Below are 14,328 nucleotides of genomic sequence, written 5' to 3' on the forward strand. Positions count from 1 at the left end.
AAGAGTTCTGGAGGTTTTAATTTTTTAATCACTGTGCTCTCAGTAAGCCAACAGAAGGAAATGATCTCTGGGAAGAATATTCTGCTGAATACATTAAGTTCCATCTTGGTATGAAGTTAGGATCCTGGGAGGCCAAGTGTGAGGATTCCGCTAGCATTTTGTTTCAGTGAATTAAAATGATTTAAAGACTAGTGAATTAAAGGCGAGGCATAATCCTGTGCCTTTGGCCCTCAACAGTTTTTTTTTTTTTTTAAAATAAAAAACAGCCATGTGTTCAGTGTGCTTTTATCTGGCATGAATGAATAAAGGCTTTTATCCATGCTGTAGTGCATTGTTCCTTGTGTAACATTCCATGTGGAAAACTTCTTTTAGACAATCATGTCATGATTTTTTTTCTTTTCCTTGAGAAAATGGATACTTATTTTTTTTTTTCTAAGAATGTATAGTATGTAAGTTTTCATTTTTGGTCCTGGCCCCCAGGAAGCTCAAATCCATAATACAGAGATCTGGAAATTCTATTAGCCCTTGTGTTATAACACTCGCTGTTTCTTTTGTAGGGTGGCCTTGACTTTTTTTTTTTTTTTTTTTCCAGACGGATTCTTGCTCTGTCACTCAGGCTGGAGTGCAGTGGCACACAATCTCGGCTCACTGCAAGCTCCACCTCCCGGGTTCATGCCATTCTCCTGCCTCAGCCTCTCAAGTAGCTGGGATTACAGGCATCCACCACCATGCCTGGCTAATTTTTTTTTGTATTTTTAGTAGAGACGGGGTTTCACCGTGTTAGCCAGGATGGTCTTGATCTCCTGACCTTGTGATCCGCCCATCTTGGCCTCCCAAAGTGCTGGTATTACAGGTGTAAGCCACTGCACCTGGCCTGGCTTTCTAATACTATTTTATTTACCTAGTTGGATGTATGACTTTTTTTTTTTTTAAGACGGAGTCTTGCTATAACGCCCGTGCTGGAGTGCAGTGGCGTGATCCCAGCTCACTGCAACCTCTGCTTCCTGGGTTCAAGCGATTCTCCAGCTTCACCCTCCCAAGTAGCCTGGAGTACAGGTGCCTGCCATCATGCCTGGCTAATTTTTGTATTTTTAGTAGAGACGGGGTTTCACCATATTGGCCAGGCTGGTCTCGAACTCCTGATCTCAAGTGATCTGTCCACCTCAGCCTCCCAAATGCTGGGATTACAGGCGTGAGACATGTATGACTTTTAACACACTCCAAATCTTCTTTGGAAGGAGCTAGTGAATGACAGAACAGTTTTATCCTCTTCTTATCTCCTAATGTGGGGTATTGAGTAACCAACTTGGTTTTGAAATTCTGTTGCTCTTGCGTGCTTTTACTTGGGTGATGCAACAAACGGAAATTTCTGGATTTACTTAAGTAGAATTTCCATTTCTTTGCTTGATAAAGCCCAGGGTTGCAGTTTTAGGGAAGTTGCCAGCTGGGTAGAGAGGTAGGAACCGTTTTGAGATGACCTTCTCACTGGTTTCCTCTGTTTATTCTAATTGTGAGATTTTCGTTAACTTTGCAATAGAGGCTTTAAATATGCACTGCTTTACAGCAACCAGGTAACTGGCTTCTGAAGATTGAAATACGGTTTCTTCAGCATTGCTGTTTCCAAAGGAGTTCAGTTTGTTTTCATTCACAGACTCAGTGCCTTCCTCTGTTCAGGGAATTCTACTCGTTGGTATGGGTGCTTCCAAATGATGCTTAGCTGGCTGACCCTTCTTTGGATAAGCTAACATTTTAAGAAATTAATTTTCACAATTGGTATGTCAAATTGGTAATTATTTCAGAAGCAAATTAAGATAATATCTTAGAAAATCAATTTATGGACTTGAGCTGAGTGCTTCTTACAATGAATGGGTTTTTTCTAGGTGTTTGTCACCGGGGATTTTCCTGAGAAGCTTGTATATATTAATAGAAAAGGAGTGTACCTTTTTTTTTTTCTTCATTATAATTTTGGTAAAGTCTTACAGTGAAATGTGAATAAGGCTGTCATTTTCAGTCTGCGTTTGAACGAAAACGTGCTGTACTTTTTGGAGACTCTGATTTAGTAATCAGTACTTGGGGTAGTGATAAACCGCAGGTGAGCTAACTTGCAGCATTCTTTAGATTAGAATTTGATTGTCATTGTTCCCAACAATGATTTGCCAGGCATGATAAGCATACTATTCTGCCCCATTCTTCCTTGTTCTAATCTCTTCTTAAATACTTCTGTTTTTCTTTTGCCGAACAGGAATTCCCGAGTAAATGATTCTTTCTTGTGACCGAGGGTGCAATTGATGAGGTCTTCTTGCCTTCTGAATGACCAGTAGCTGCTTCCGGACTCCATAAAATATGTCGCAAATGAAGACTGCTATCACTCACTCTATAAACAGGACCAGAAAGTGAGCAATTTGGCAAGATCCCCTCTCTCAGCAAGTCTGATGGGTTTCTTTTCTTCCCCCAGTGAAGACTTGTCATATTTATAAGCCAGTGGTGTTATTTCAGAATCTCCAAGGGAAATGTGCATTCGTGATAGGGAAGCAACTTGTTTATTCTAGACTTTTCTTCACTGTATTTCTAACGTTGAGGAAATTACTCAAAGAAGTTTGGCAGAGTGAAGACAGATGAGTGAGACTGGATTAAGTTTGTGGAATGTATTAATTCAGCTCATGTTTGTTCAGCTCCACGTGAAGGATCCAGCATCCAGGGCACAGATAAGTGCAGGATATTCGCCCTCAGGGAACTTCCCTATCATTAGGGAGGCTGGAACCTGCTTGCAATGAACAGAAATGTTAGCGTAGTTGCTCATTCTGCTTGAAAGCGGAGCCATTACCATTTCATTTAATGAACTTTTCCAAATGGAAAGAAAGCTTTGTACCTGGACGTACTGGCTCTGGATGTAAAGGTTGAGAGCCCGTGAAGCCCTTATTTAAACATGAAAATGGTGTCAGCTTTAGGACTAAGTTCCGTTGGGAAGAACTGGGGGAAGGGAGCCATTTTTAGGTGGCATTAGCCATACCACCTTTAATAATAAACTTCATGTAATTCAATGTATTTCCTGGCTGACTACAGTTACAGAAATATTAACTGTCCAAAAATGTTTATTTTAAAGGGGAACGACTTCAGTATTGGAGAACGCACAGAAAACTAGATTGTAAATAAATACTTTTGTTCACGTTGGGGGTTAAAAACATTGGGTCTGCTTCATCATGGTTATTAATGTGGACCTGTGTTGTTACGTTATAAGCAGAGATTTGGAGTTCTGAGTTTCAAGGCTTGGCACTTGGAAATGAGCTGAGATTAGCGTTAGACAGTAAGGCCTCTCCTGCCATCTTGGGAGCTGAAATCCTACGATCTCAACCTGAAAATCAGGGGCTAACACTCTCATATTGATCTGTATACCTTTGGAAATCCAGTTTTTAAAAAGAAACAATTTTGAAAACTAGCACGTTTCTTTTTTTATTTCTTTGTACTATGAAAGTTTACATATGTAGCTATAAAAGGCAAACATAAGCTCGCTTTTGTAAAGATTCATGTGAAGCTGTTTTCTTTCTGTGAATGGAGGAGTTTGACAGAGAAACACATTTGTAAGCACACGTGGAGAATACGTTATTAGAACATGATTCTTTCTCCATTGGGCCCCATGAGGCCAAGCAGAAAAATTCAGCAATAAAATGCAAATGTGAGCATGCTTTCTTTAAGATGTATCATAAACTGTTTTCTGTCAGGGAATGGAAGGATTTGACAGAGAAACACCTTTGTAAGTTACACGTTGAGAATATGCAATTAGAATATTTTCTCAGTTGGGCCCTGTGAGGCAAGGAGGCATATCCAACCATAAAAGGCATTTGCATGTTTTCTGTAAGGTTTCATCATACGCAGTGTTCTGTCAGTGAATGGAAGTGTTTGAATAGAGAAACTTCCTTGTAAGCATACATTGACAACATGAAGAAACAATTATTGATCAAAAAAAGTCATGCATTATTATATATTTTTTTCCGGTCTGCTTGAAATCAGTGTTTCTGTTTTCTCATCGTATTTAATAGAGGCACATTGCTGATCCCAAATACTCTGGGAAGATTTAATCTAATAAAATACCCCTTCTCTATTCAGGGATCTGATCATTTCTGTTCTTACTAGGTTTTCATGGTATTCTCAACTTTTCTAACAAAATAGTTTTTGAGCATTGCCATCTTCTTTCATTTTGTGGTAAATATCTTTGTTCCTGTTTTATAAATAGAAAAAAAAATAAGGTACAAAGATGTATTTGCACTGTTAGGATTCTAATGCCACAGAATGCTACCGTAAATGTTTCTTTCCAATTGTGATAGTTTTACCAACATCACATAGGACAGAAAGCCATAATTTTGTGAGCGTTTTCCCATTGTTCACTGCTTTCTAACTCAGTGGCTTTTTGTGGTGGTGGTTGTTTTTGAGACGTAGTCTCGCACTGTCGCCCAGGCTGAAGTGCAATGGCATGATCTCTGCTCACTGCAACCTCCGCCTCCTGGGTTCAAACGATTCGCTTGCCTCAGCCTTCGAGTAGCTGGGATTACAGGCGCCCACAACCACACCCAGCTAATTTTTGTATTTTTAGTAGAGATGGGGTTTCACCATGTTTGCCAGGCTGGTCTCGAACTCTTGACCTCGCGATCTGCCTGCCTCGGCCTCCCAAAGTGCTGGGGTTACAGTTGTGAGCCACTGTGCCTGGCCAACTTTAGTGGCATTTTAAAAAATCGTGGTGAAATATGCATAACAAGGTAAACAATTTTAACCACATTGTTGTGCAGCCATCTCCACCATCCATCTCTAGAACTTTTTCATCATCCCAAACCAAAACTTGGTACCCATAATACAATTCCTTCCCATTCCCTTCTCTTCCCAGCCCCTGGGAGGCAGCATTCTACTTTCTGTGAGTTTGACTCTTCCAGGGAGCTCATATAAATGGAATCATAAAGTACTTGTCTTTTTGTGACTGGCTTATTTCACTTAGCGTGATGTCTTCAAGGTTTGTCCATGTGGTAGCGTGTGTGACAATTTCCTTCCTTTTTAAGGCTGAAAAATGCCTAATATCCGTCTTGTATGGATAGACCACATTGCTTATTCATTTATCCCTTGCTGGATCTGACTCAGTGTTTTTATACTGAGGGTGACAGCCCGCATTTTAAAACATAAAGTAGATTAGGAAATGTGTGCCCATATGAGGTATTCGTATTGTTTTATGAGCCCGTGCACACATGTGTCTGTCTGCATCGTGTTGTAAAATGTTTTTTTCCGGTTGTCAGTGGCTGTCAGAAAAGTTTGGAAGCCGTACCCTAAAGATCCTTTAGATGTTAGATTTCCCTGGGCCCCTGTGCCTGCGTGAGCTCATTTGTGACATGTATGGTGTTCCCTTGGTGTCCAGGCCATCACACAGTGCTTTTTCTTGGCTGTGTTTGTATTGCTCTCCATTGAAAAGCTTCTTGGCCGGGCACAGTGGCTCACACCTGTAATCTCAGCACTCTCAGAGGTTGAGGCGGGCAGATCACTTGAAGTCAGGAGTTCGAGACCAGCCTGGCCAACATGGTGAAATGCCTTCTCTACTAAAAATACAAAAATTAGCTGGTGTTGTGGCACGAGCTTGTAATCCTAGTTACTCAGGAGGCTGAGGCAGGAGAATCGCTTGAACCTGGGAGGTGGAGGCTGCAGTCAACCAAGAGTGCACCACTACACTCCAGCCCGGGCGACAGAGCGAGACTCTATCTCAAAAAAAGAAAAAAAAATTTCTTTAGCATGTGATCCCTAATACAGGGAAGTACAAGCTACTTAAACTAGAAATTCTAAAAAATATGCCACCTGCTTTATTCAGTGCAGGAAGCTCAGCGCCTTTAGTGCTTATTATTGATTCATACAGATAACTTAGTTTTATGAGCTACTTTCTCACCGGTCAGCAAAGTCAGTGTTCTCATTAAAGGTCAGTATGAAAGACTGTTAATAAAGGAGGTCATATTTCTTTTCCTGGTGTGTTCTCCAATGGGGCGCACTGTAGCCTAGAGTAATATGATTTTTGGAATAAACAGGCCTGGATTCAATCATCCTGTTATTTGCTAGCTGTGGCCCATTATACACGAATTAGGAAGAGATTTCACCATCTTCATACAGAATTTATAGGGCCATATATGACTTGTGTCGGGGGTGGAGACGCTTTGGGGAAAAGTGTGATGTAATGTTATTAAAAATCAAGTAATTTTATTTCCTACCCTTCATGCTAACAGTATAATTTCATAATTCTTTTTCTAGGAGTTGACTAAAATATACTAATAATCTGTGAGAGGTCTGCGTGCCAAGCCTTTTCTCAGTCTCTCCTGTCTTGGCCAGTTGTGGTCCATTGGATAAAAACAGTATGTCTGGCCTGCTAGTCTGATTGGCTGCCGAGAGGTGGACAGTTGTGATCAGCTACAACGGCTTTGTTCTGAGACTTGGGTGACAGCGGAAACTCCTAGTTGGCAGGAACTCTGCAAATGTAGGTGAGGGCCGTGGTTTCCAAATGTTGTTTGCCCAGGACACTTTTGTACCGGTCTGCAAAATGTCCTACAGAAGATCCTTCTTAACAATGTGTAGGTTAAAACAACAAAACCAGGGTTCAGCTTTGAGATATTGGATAAATTATATCTACCATGCATACATATTGTGAAGTCTCAGGGCACCGAATGTAAAGAGTAACAGTTCACTCTTACAGATTCAGTTGGGAATAACTGTGTCAGGATGCCTGAGGAAATACCACCTTGATCTATTTATTAAATACTAATTCGATATTTTTTCTGACGGTGGCATGCATATTCCGTAGTGTTTGTGTATTGAACCAAATCCTGTTCTTACTGGACTGATATTTTGCATTTTTTTATAAGCAGAGGGAAGCTGAACCCCTAAGTATCTAACGTGGTCTTGTGGCATTTCATGTTGAGAGCACCAAAATATTTCCTGTGTCATGGGAAGGATGGATAATGAGAGAAGGAGCAGAAAGAGCAGATGAACTCCTGGGCCCTAGTTTGTTTCCTTCCTTCCTTCCTTCCCTCCTTCCCTCCTTCCCTCCTTCCCTCCTTCCCTCCTTCCCTCCTTCCCTCCTTCCCTCCTTCCCTCCTTCCCTCCTTCCCTCCTTCCTTCCTTCCTTCCTTCCTTCCTTCCTTCCTTCCTTCCTTCCTCAATGATCATTTGGAAGGAATCCAAGTGAATCAAGTGTGAGTCGAACAGCGTTGTTTATAGACACTGTTGTAGTCTGTTCTGTGCTGCTGTAATGGAATACCACAGACAAAGACAAGGAACTCATTTACTTGTTTATTTATTTTGAGATGGAGTTGCCCAGGCTGGAGCGCAGTGGTGTGATCTTGGCCTACTGCAACCTCTGCCTCTGGGGTCCACGTGATTCTCCTGCCTCTACCTCCCGAGTAGCCAGGACTACAGTCATGTTCCACCATGCCATCCTAATTTTTTTTTTATTTTTATTTTTTGTATTTTTAATAGAGATGGGGTTTCACCATGTTGTTTGTCTAGGCTGGTCTTGAATTCCTGACCTCAAGTGATCCTCCTGCCTTGGCCTCCCAAAGTGCTGGGATTATAGGCGTGAACCACCACACCCAGCCAAAAATGTGTTTCTTATAGTTCTGGAGGCTGGGAAGTCCAAGGTCGAGGGCCTGCATCTGGCAAGGGCCTTCTTGCTGCATCATCCCATGGTGGAAGGTGGAAGGGCAAGAGAGGAAGGGGGGCCGAACTCTTCCATTTTATAAGCCACTTCCATGATAACAGCATTAATCCATTCATGAGTGGAGCCCTCATGGCCTCAACACTGTTGCGTTGAACTTTGGGGGACAGAGTCAAACCATAGCAGTTTTCAGAGCTTTCCACTGAGCCTGTTTCTTTCCACAGTGCACTGACTGGGCAGGGCTGCGGCACTGGGATGTAGCTGGTGTCTGCCATGCACTGGGCTTGGTGCAGGAGTTGAAATGTACTTGTGGGCCAGATGTCACCAAATGGGCATCTGTATGTGCCTCTGCAATGGTAATTCCATACTTATTGCTTTGAAATATATTTGCTATTTCCTAATAATTTAGTAATAACAATCTAGAACTGGAAGGAAACTCCTTGTTTTTTTGAGGGGATGATCCTTCAGCCCGGAGGTCATGCAGATATAGTTGGGCAGAATTGGGACTGGAACTCAAGTCCCTTCTGCTTGTAATTTTTTTCCACTCATATATATGCATATATGTGTATATATGTATATATACACATATGTGTATGTACACATACACATATATACATATACATACATACATGTATATATGCATATGTGTGTATATATGCATATATACACCCACTCTAATATATAAATATATAAAGATATATAAATATATATGTAGAGATATATATATATATATTTTTTAAAGAGACGTTGTCTCTCTGTCACCCAGGTTGGAATGCAGTGGCTATTCACAGATGTGATCATAGTGCACTACAGCCTCAAAATCCTGGGTGCAAGTGATCCTCTGGAATAGCTAGGACCACAGGTGCACACCACTGCACCTGTCTTCTGCTGTATTAAACACAGCCCTTCCTTACAGAAAATTCTCAGCACATTTTATAAAGTGGGCTATGATGCCATGAATCCCAGCCTCAGGAGGGCCGTTCTGATTAGTCTGAGGCCCCCATGCTGTAGGTGTTGTGTTGATGCTCTAAGAAGTGCGAGAACTTGGCCTCCTCCAGTTGGAGGTTGACTCACGCATGCTTCCTGCAGTCAGGTTGTGTGAGTGTCGGAATGGGGATGGTAGGGCTGGAGAGGTCTTGCGTGCACATTTGCTTAAAGTAGAGGAGCCGATTTTTTACGTACAAGTACATTTTACCAGTGCCGCCAGCAAGATCCCTTGGTCTGGAAGGTCAGTAACTGGTACCAGAGTTGGTACGGTTTGTTTTTCATTGTTTGCTCTGGCTTCTGTGCCGGATGAGGTCATTCAGTTGCACACAGTTCCTGCTTTCAGAAGTTGCTAGAGTGTTTCTCTTTGAACTTGAACTGTGGCTCTTTTGATATATCCAGAAAGAGAGCTCTTTAGGGAATGGTTAATTCTTGTTTTGGGTGCTCTTCTTCACCGCTCTAAGGAACTACCACAGTCAGAAGGTACATTCTTACTGCAATCTTTTTATTTGCTACCTTGGACTTGAGGAGCCTGCCGATATCTCCCGAGGTGAGGTTAGGTCAGTCTCTATAACCGTTTGTCACTTAGGCCTTGATGGGTGACAGGGATGGGGATGACTTCCTGGGCTAACTCTTCTCTTGCTAAATGATGATTTTTCACCACCTTAAATGCTCATGATTGAAACATAAACAAGAAAATAGATATCTGAGGTGAGAATAAACACTGGGACCTTTCTGGGGCTGTTGAATAATGTAGTCCTTCTCTAGAAAATGTTGTGTGAACTTAGACTTGTTAACAGAACAGCCGACCTATATGAGACTAAATAAAAATTATCTGTTGTTGTAGTGGACGGTGTTGAACAGTGTGTCTTTGCCAGGAAGAGAGCTTTGGAATAGGCTGTGTGTCTTATGCAGTTGTGAACTATTTTTTTTTTTTCTAAAATTTCTTCATATGCCAACCGTGTCTGTCAAACTCTGGATGAGTCACCCTTTACTTAGCTTTTCAAGAAACCTTTTTGGATTCACTAACTTTTATCTGCAGGATTTTATCCATGGTCTATTAAGTGTCTAGGATCCTGATAATTATGCATTTTCTCTGAAGATATCTATTTCCAGTAAAGTTTGACTATCTAGTGAAGATTGTAGGCCTGATCAATATATTTGAAGTACTGGTTATGGTCTGAATGTGTGTGTCGCCCCCAAAATGCATATGTTGAAATTTGAACCCCTTATGGTTTTAGGAGGAGGGGCCTTGGGGAGCTGATTAGGTCATGAGGGCAGAGCCCCTGAGAATGGGATTAGTGCTTCCAGGAGAAGAGACAGGAGAGCTTTTTTCTCACTCTCTCTGCTGTCTACCATGTGAGGACACAGCCAGAAGGTGACTGTGTGCCAGTCAGGAAGGGAGCCCTCACCAGACACCTGATCTGCCAGCACTTTGATCCTGCACTCCCCAGCCTCTAGAATTGTGAGAAATAGACAAGTGTTGTTTAAGGCCCCCAGCCTATGACAGCTTGTTATAGCAGCCTAAGCTGAGACGTATTTGATTTTAGCAAAATAGCTCTTGATTTGAAAGCCTTCTGCTCATTGCCTTCACCTCCTCCCTTGTAGTTGTGGACATATATATATATATATATATATATAAATGAACACGTGACCACAACAAAACACTGATATGTGCTGAGTTTAATTTACTTCTTTTTTCTTTTCTTTTTTTTTTTTTTTTTGAGATGGAGCCTCACTCTGTCATCCAGGCTGGAGTGCAGTGGCACGATCTTAGCCCACTGCAACCTCTGCCTCTCGGGTTCAAGTGATTCTCCTGCCTCAGCCTCCCAAATAGCTGGGATTGTAGGAACCCACCACCACGCCTAGCTAATTTTTGTATTTTTAGTAGAGATGAGGTTTCACCATGTTAGCCAGGCTGGTCTTGAACTCCTGACCTCAAGCGATCTGCCCACCTTGGCCTCCCAAAGTGCTAGGGTTATAGGCATCAGCCACTGTACCCAGCCTTTAATTTGCTTCTTATTCCTTGGTTAGGATTAGGGAGAGAATGTCTTGGGTGACCACTGTGGAAATAGCATTTCCAGTCACTGTCGGTACCTGTCTAAGGAGATTTAAACGCTTGCCTTCCTCTTGGGCAGTCATTCTCACAGTGGCTATGGCTTGTCTTGCTACATACACTGTGTAACCACCCTGCCCTGCTGGGCCTTGGTGTACACAGACTGGGTAAAATATTGGGTAAAATCTAATGTTGACCTAGACAAACAGGTCATTCACACACACACACACATACACACACACACACACACACACACCCACCCCACATTTTTTTGGTAGGTGTGTTTTCAATGTCATTTCATTTCAGAAAAAATATGGGCTACCCTTATATTAACATAGGACACTTATTTACCTTGTATGCATTCACATTTATTTATATACAGTTTTTTTTCTGTAGCAATGATAAATGCTATCCAAAGTAATATTGGCTTAACATTTGGGTGCTTTAATTTATAAAAGCATTCCCTTTCTATGGCTCATGACAGTGATTTATAAATGTATGTTTATTGGTAGCTCTGTTTTAGAAAAGGGTCTGAGTTGCTGGGTGTTTCTGCCCTAGTTTCTGGTTTCCGGGAACCTCTGGGCTCGCCCAGCCTGCCTGGTTGGTTGTTGGCTGAGGCTGGGCAAGGTTCTTGAAACTGTGGACACCTGTGAGGCTCTCTGCCCGTCTCAGTAGGCGCGAGAGTCCCATATCTTGTTTGGGGAAGCACCGTCTTGCATTGAGGAGGACGAAGGGAAGAGAGAACTTGATTATGTCAGAGAAGAGACAGAGGAACCTTGGTTTCCCTCAAGGTCTCACGTCTGGAGTACCTGTCACTGCTGCTGACCTGTGAGCTGACTGTGTGGGGCTCCACACCTCCAGTCCTGGCCTATTTCCATCTTCCCCAAAACTTTAGAGGAAGGGTACACTGAACAGAAGTACCTGTGTTGTTCTTGAGTTGAGGGATTTTTTTCTGCTATATTTTTTTCTAAATGATGCTAAAGTTTTGCTGGAACAATATGTTGAGTCTGTCTAGCTTCCTGAGGACTTAGATCACCAGATGTTATGATCTTAACGTAACACATGTGTGCACGCATGCATGCACACATACACACACACGTGCACAATGCAAACTGCAGCTCACCACAACACAACATGTACTCTCCCCTTCCTTCCATGGGGATAGGATAACTCGAATCTTCCTTCTGATTTTATTGTCAAGAAATATTTTCTGCACTCTCTATTGCTGTATCGGTTATTGGCAGTTATATCTGCAAACCCATGAGGGTTTTCTGGATTCAGATAACAAACACACATCATTTGTGGAATATGAGGAATTTAAGGAGACTCGAGGGTGGGCAAAGATTTGAATAAACATCAGAACGAGGATGATGATTCATGAAACAAACCTCTGAGAATTGAGTTCCAAGAGCAATGAACTTTTCGATGAGAACCAAAAAATTCATTCTGTAGCTCAGAAAATTCCTAACTTCATTTCTTCAGATAAACATGTCATTATACCAAATAGCAATCTCAGTGTGTTAAAATCCACCTATGCACTGTGTCCCACAGACATTGTCAGACGCCAGCTCCCCTGGAGTTGCCATTTATTATGTTGCCGATGATTCTGGGATTTAGGATCCCACCCTCATGCCCTGCCCCTCCTGCTCCTTCCAGGCTCCTGGGACTGCTCTTTGCCTCCGCCTTCGACCCCACCCCACCTCCCTTCCTTCCAGCCTCTTCCACCAAGTGCTGTGCTCCTGCCTTGGAATCAGCCAGCTCCCCTGCTGCCTCCTTCCTCAGTATCTTCACCTCCTGGTCTAACCTGGGGATCAGCCAGCCTCCTCCTCCCCAGTATCTTCACCTCCTGATCTAACCCTGAGATCAGCCAGCCTCTGCTTCCAGTATCTTCACCTCCTGGTCTAACCCTGGGATCATCAGCCAGCCTCCTCCTACCCGAGTATCTTCACCTCCTGATCTAACCCTCAGATCAGCCAGCCTCCTCCAGTATCTTCACCTCCTGGTCTAACCCTGGGATCAGCCAGCCTTCTCCTACCTGAATATCTTCATCTCCTGGTCTAACCCTGGGATCATCAGCCAGCCTCCTCCTCCCCCAGTATCTTCACCTCCTGGTCTAACTGAGAACTGCTCTCCAAGTTCACTGCTGCCTCGGCTCCCTTGGGAATGGGAGTGCACCTTCCCCACCCGGTGTGTGCCATGGGATCTGGAGGCAGGGCTCAGGTTTCTGCCCTTATGGCCACTTTTGGGTCATGACCCTTCCCCTCCCTGCTTCTTTAAGCCTTGTCTCAGTCGTATTCTGTCCTCTACCCTCAGTTCTAGCATTTCCTGGTCATAACTCCTCTTTTGTTCATTGAAAGTTTTGGCCCCTGGCTCGCAGTCAGGTCAGTATTTGTTAAAGCTCACCGGGGACACCATGGCAGCTGGAGCTGAGTGACCAGCAGCCTGATTTGCCTGAGAATGGAGTGGCGACTGGAGCTTTATGGGATGGGGATGTTCAGTCTGAGGACTAAGGAGTTTCACAGGACACAGGACTTTCACTGCTCAAACTAGGAGGAGGAGGTTACCCTAGAAAGGCACTGTTAATACCAGAAACCGCTTCTGAGCTGAAATCCAGAGATCCTACTCACCAGAAGCTTCTGTCCTTCAGCTCCACTGACAGATTACCATAAGAACATCAGATTTTTCCCATTCCATGTCCCTTTCCAACCCCTCTGCTCCTGCTGGACTTTGCCTCTGCTTTTGAATTCCAGCATTTCAGCGATGTGCTTGTCAACACACTGGAATCCCTTCCTTCACTGTCCTAAAGGATTGGGCGGCCCACCCATGCCTGTCCCTGGACTTCTGAGTTCTGCCAGAGAAAGTTACGCAGTTGCATCTCTGTGATCCTGATCTCTGCCTCACCAGGGCCTCAACACTGCCTGGAAATCACATTTTCCTCCTCAACCCTCTTCCTCTCCATAATGACTTTTCCAACCTCCTCCACATTTCTTAAATCTCTAGGTTCATACTCAGCCCATCGCTCCTCCTCTCATTTCACTCTCAGCAGATGATCTTTCCACAGTTCACGGGACAGTTGTGCGAAGGCCATTCTCTGACTTTCCCACTGCCCCTTTTGCAAATCCGCCTGCTCCTGGACCTGTACTTTTCTCATTTTTCTGTTTGTAGTGAAAGAGGAATCCTGTTCTCTAGAAATCCATTTCTGCACCACCATTCTCTCCAACCTCCGGTTTAAACCTCTCTCCTGGTATTTCCTTCTCGTTAGCATTTACAAGTGCTCAGGTCTCTCCTATCTTAAGACAAAAACAGAACCCAAGCCCTTGATGGAACTCTTCTCTTTCTGCGACCACTTTCTCTCCCCTTCTCTTGATTAAATGTTTTGAGAGCATGTTCTACTTTCTGCCTTGTACTATTACCTACTGCTACATAGCAAGTGATTGCACACTCAGTATCATAAACAACCTGTGTTGGTTCCCTCACCAGTTCCGTGGGTCAGGAACCCGGGCACAGCCTAGCTGGTTTCTGTGCTTCAGGCTCTCACCAGCCTCCTGTCCATGTGGGCGCCAGGTCTGTGGTCTCATCAGGCTCACCTGAGGAAGAGTGTTTCCAGGCTTCCTCAGGT

The 14,328-nt window shown here is 43.3% G+C and overlaps 1 protein-coding gene across 5 annotated transcripts in view; it reads left to right on the forward strand.

The window, feature by feature from the left end:
• The window catches only part of FAM107B (family with sequence similarity 107 member B), a 269,715-nt gene that overhangs the window by 200,621 nt on the left and 54,766 nt on the right, over positions 1–14,328 (forward strand). The window contains exon 2 of one of the 5 annotated variants that reach the window (XM_017874410.1): positions 2,243–2,393. The exons of 2 other annotated variants lie outside the window; for them this stretch is intronic. The gene's annotated coding sequence lies outside the window, so the exon portion shown is untranslated. Of the gene's footprint in view, positions 1–2,242; positions 2,394–8,936; positions 9,204–14,328 lie in introns of those variants that run through there. 2 more of the 5 variants (XM_017874418.1, XM_017874437.1) reach the window with 2 other exon arrangements.

The sequence above is a fragment of the Rhinopithecus bieti genome, unplaced genomic scaffold (assembly GCF_001698545.2).
Source record: "Rhinopithecus bieti isolate Rb0 unplaced genomic scaffold, ASM169854v2 scaffold_1012, whole genome shotgun sequence".
NCBI classification, from domain to species: Eukaryota; Metazoa; Chordata; class Mammalia; order Primates; family Cercopithecidae; genus Rhinopithecus; species Rhinopithecus bieti.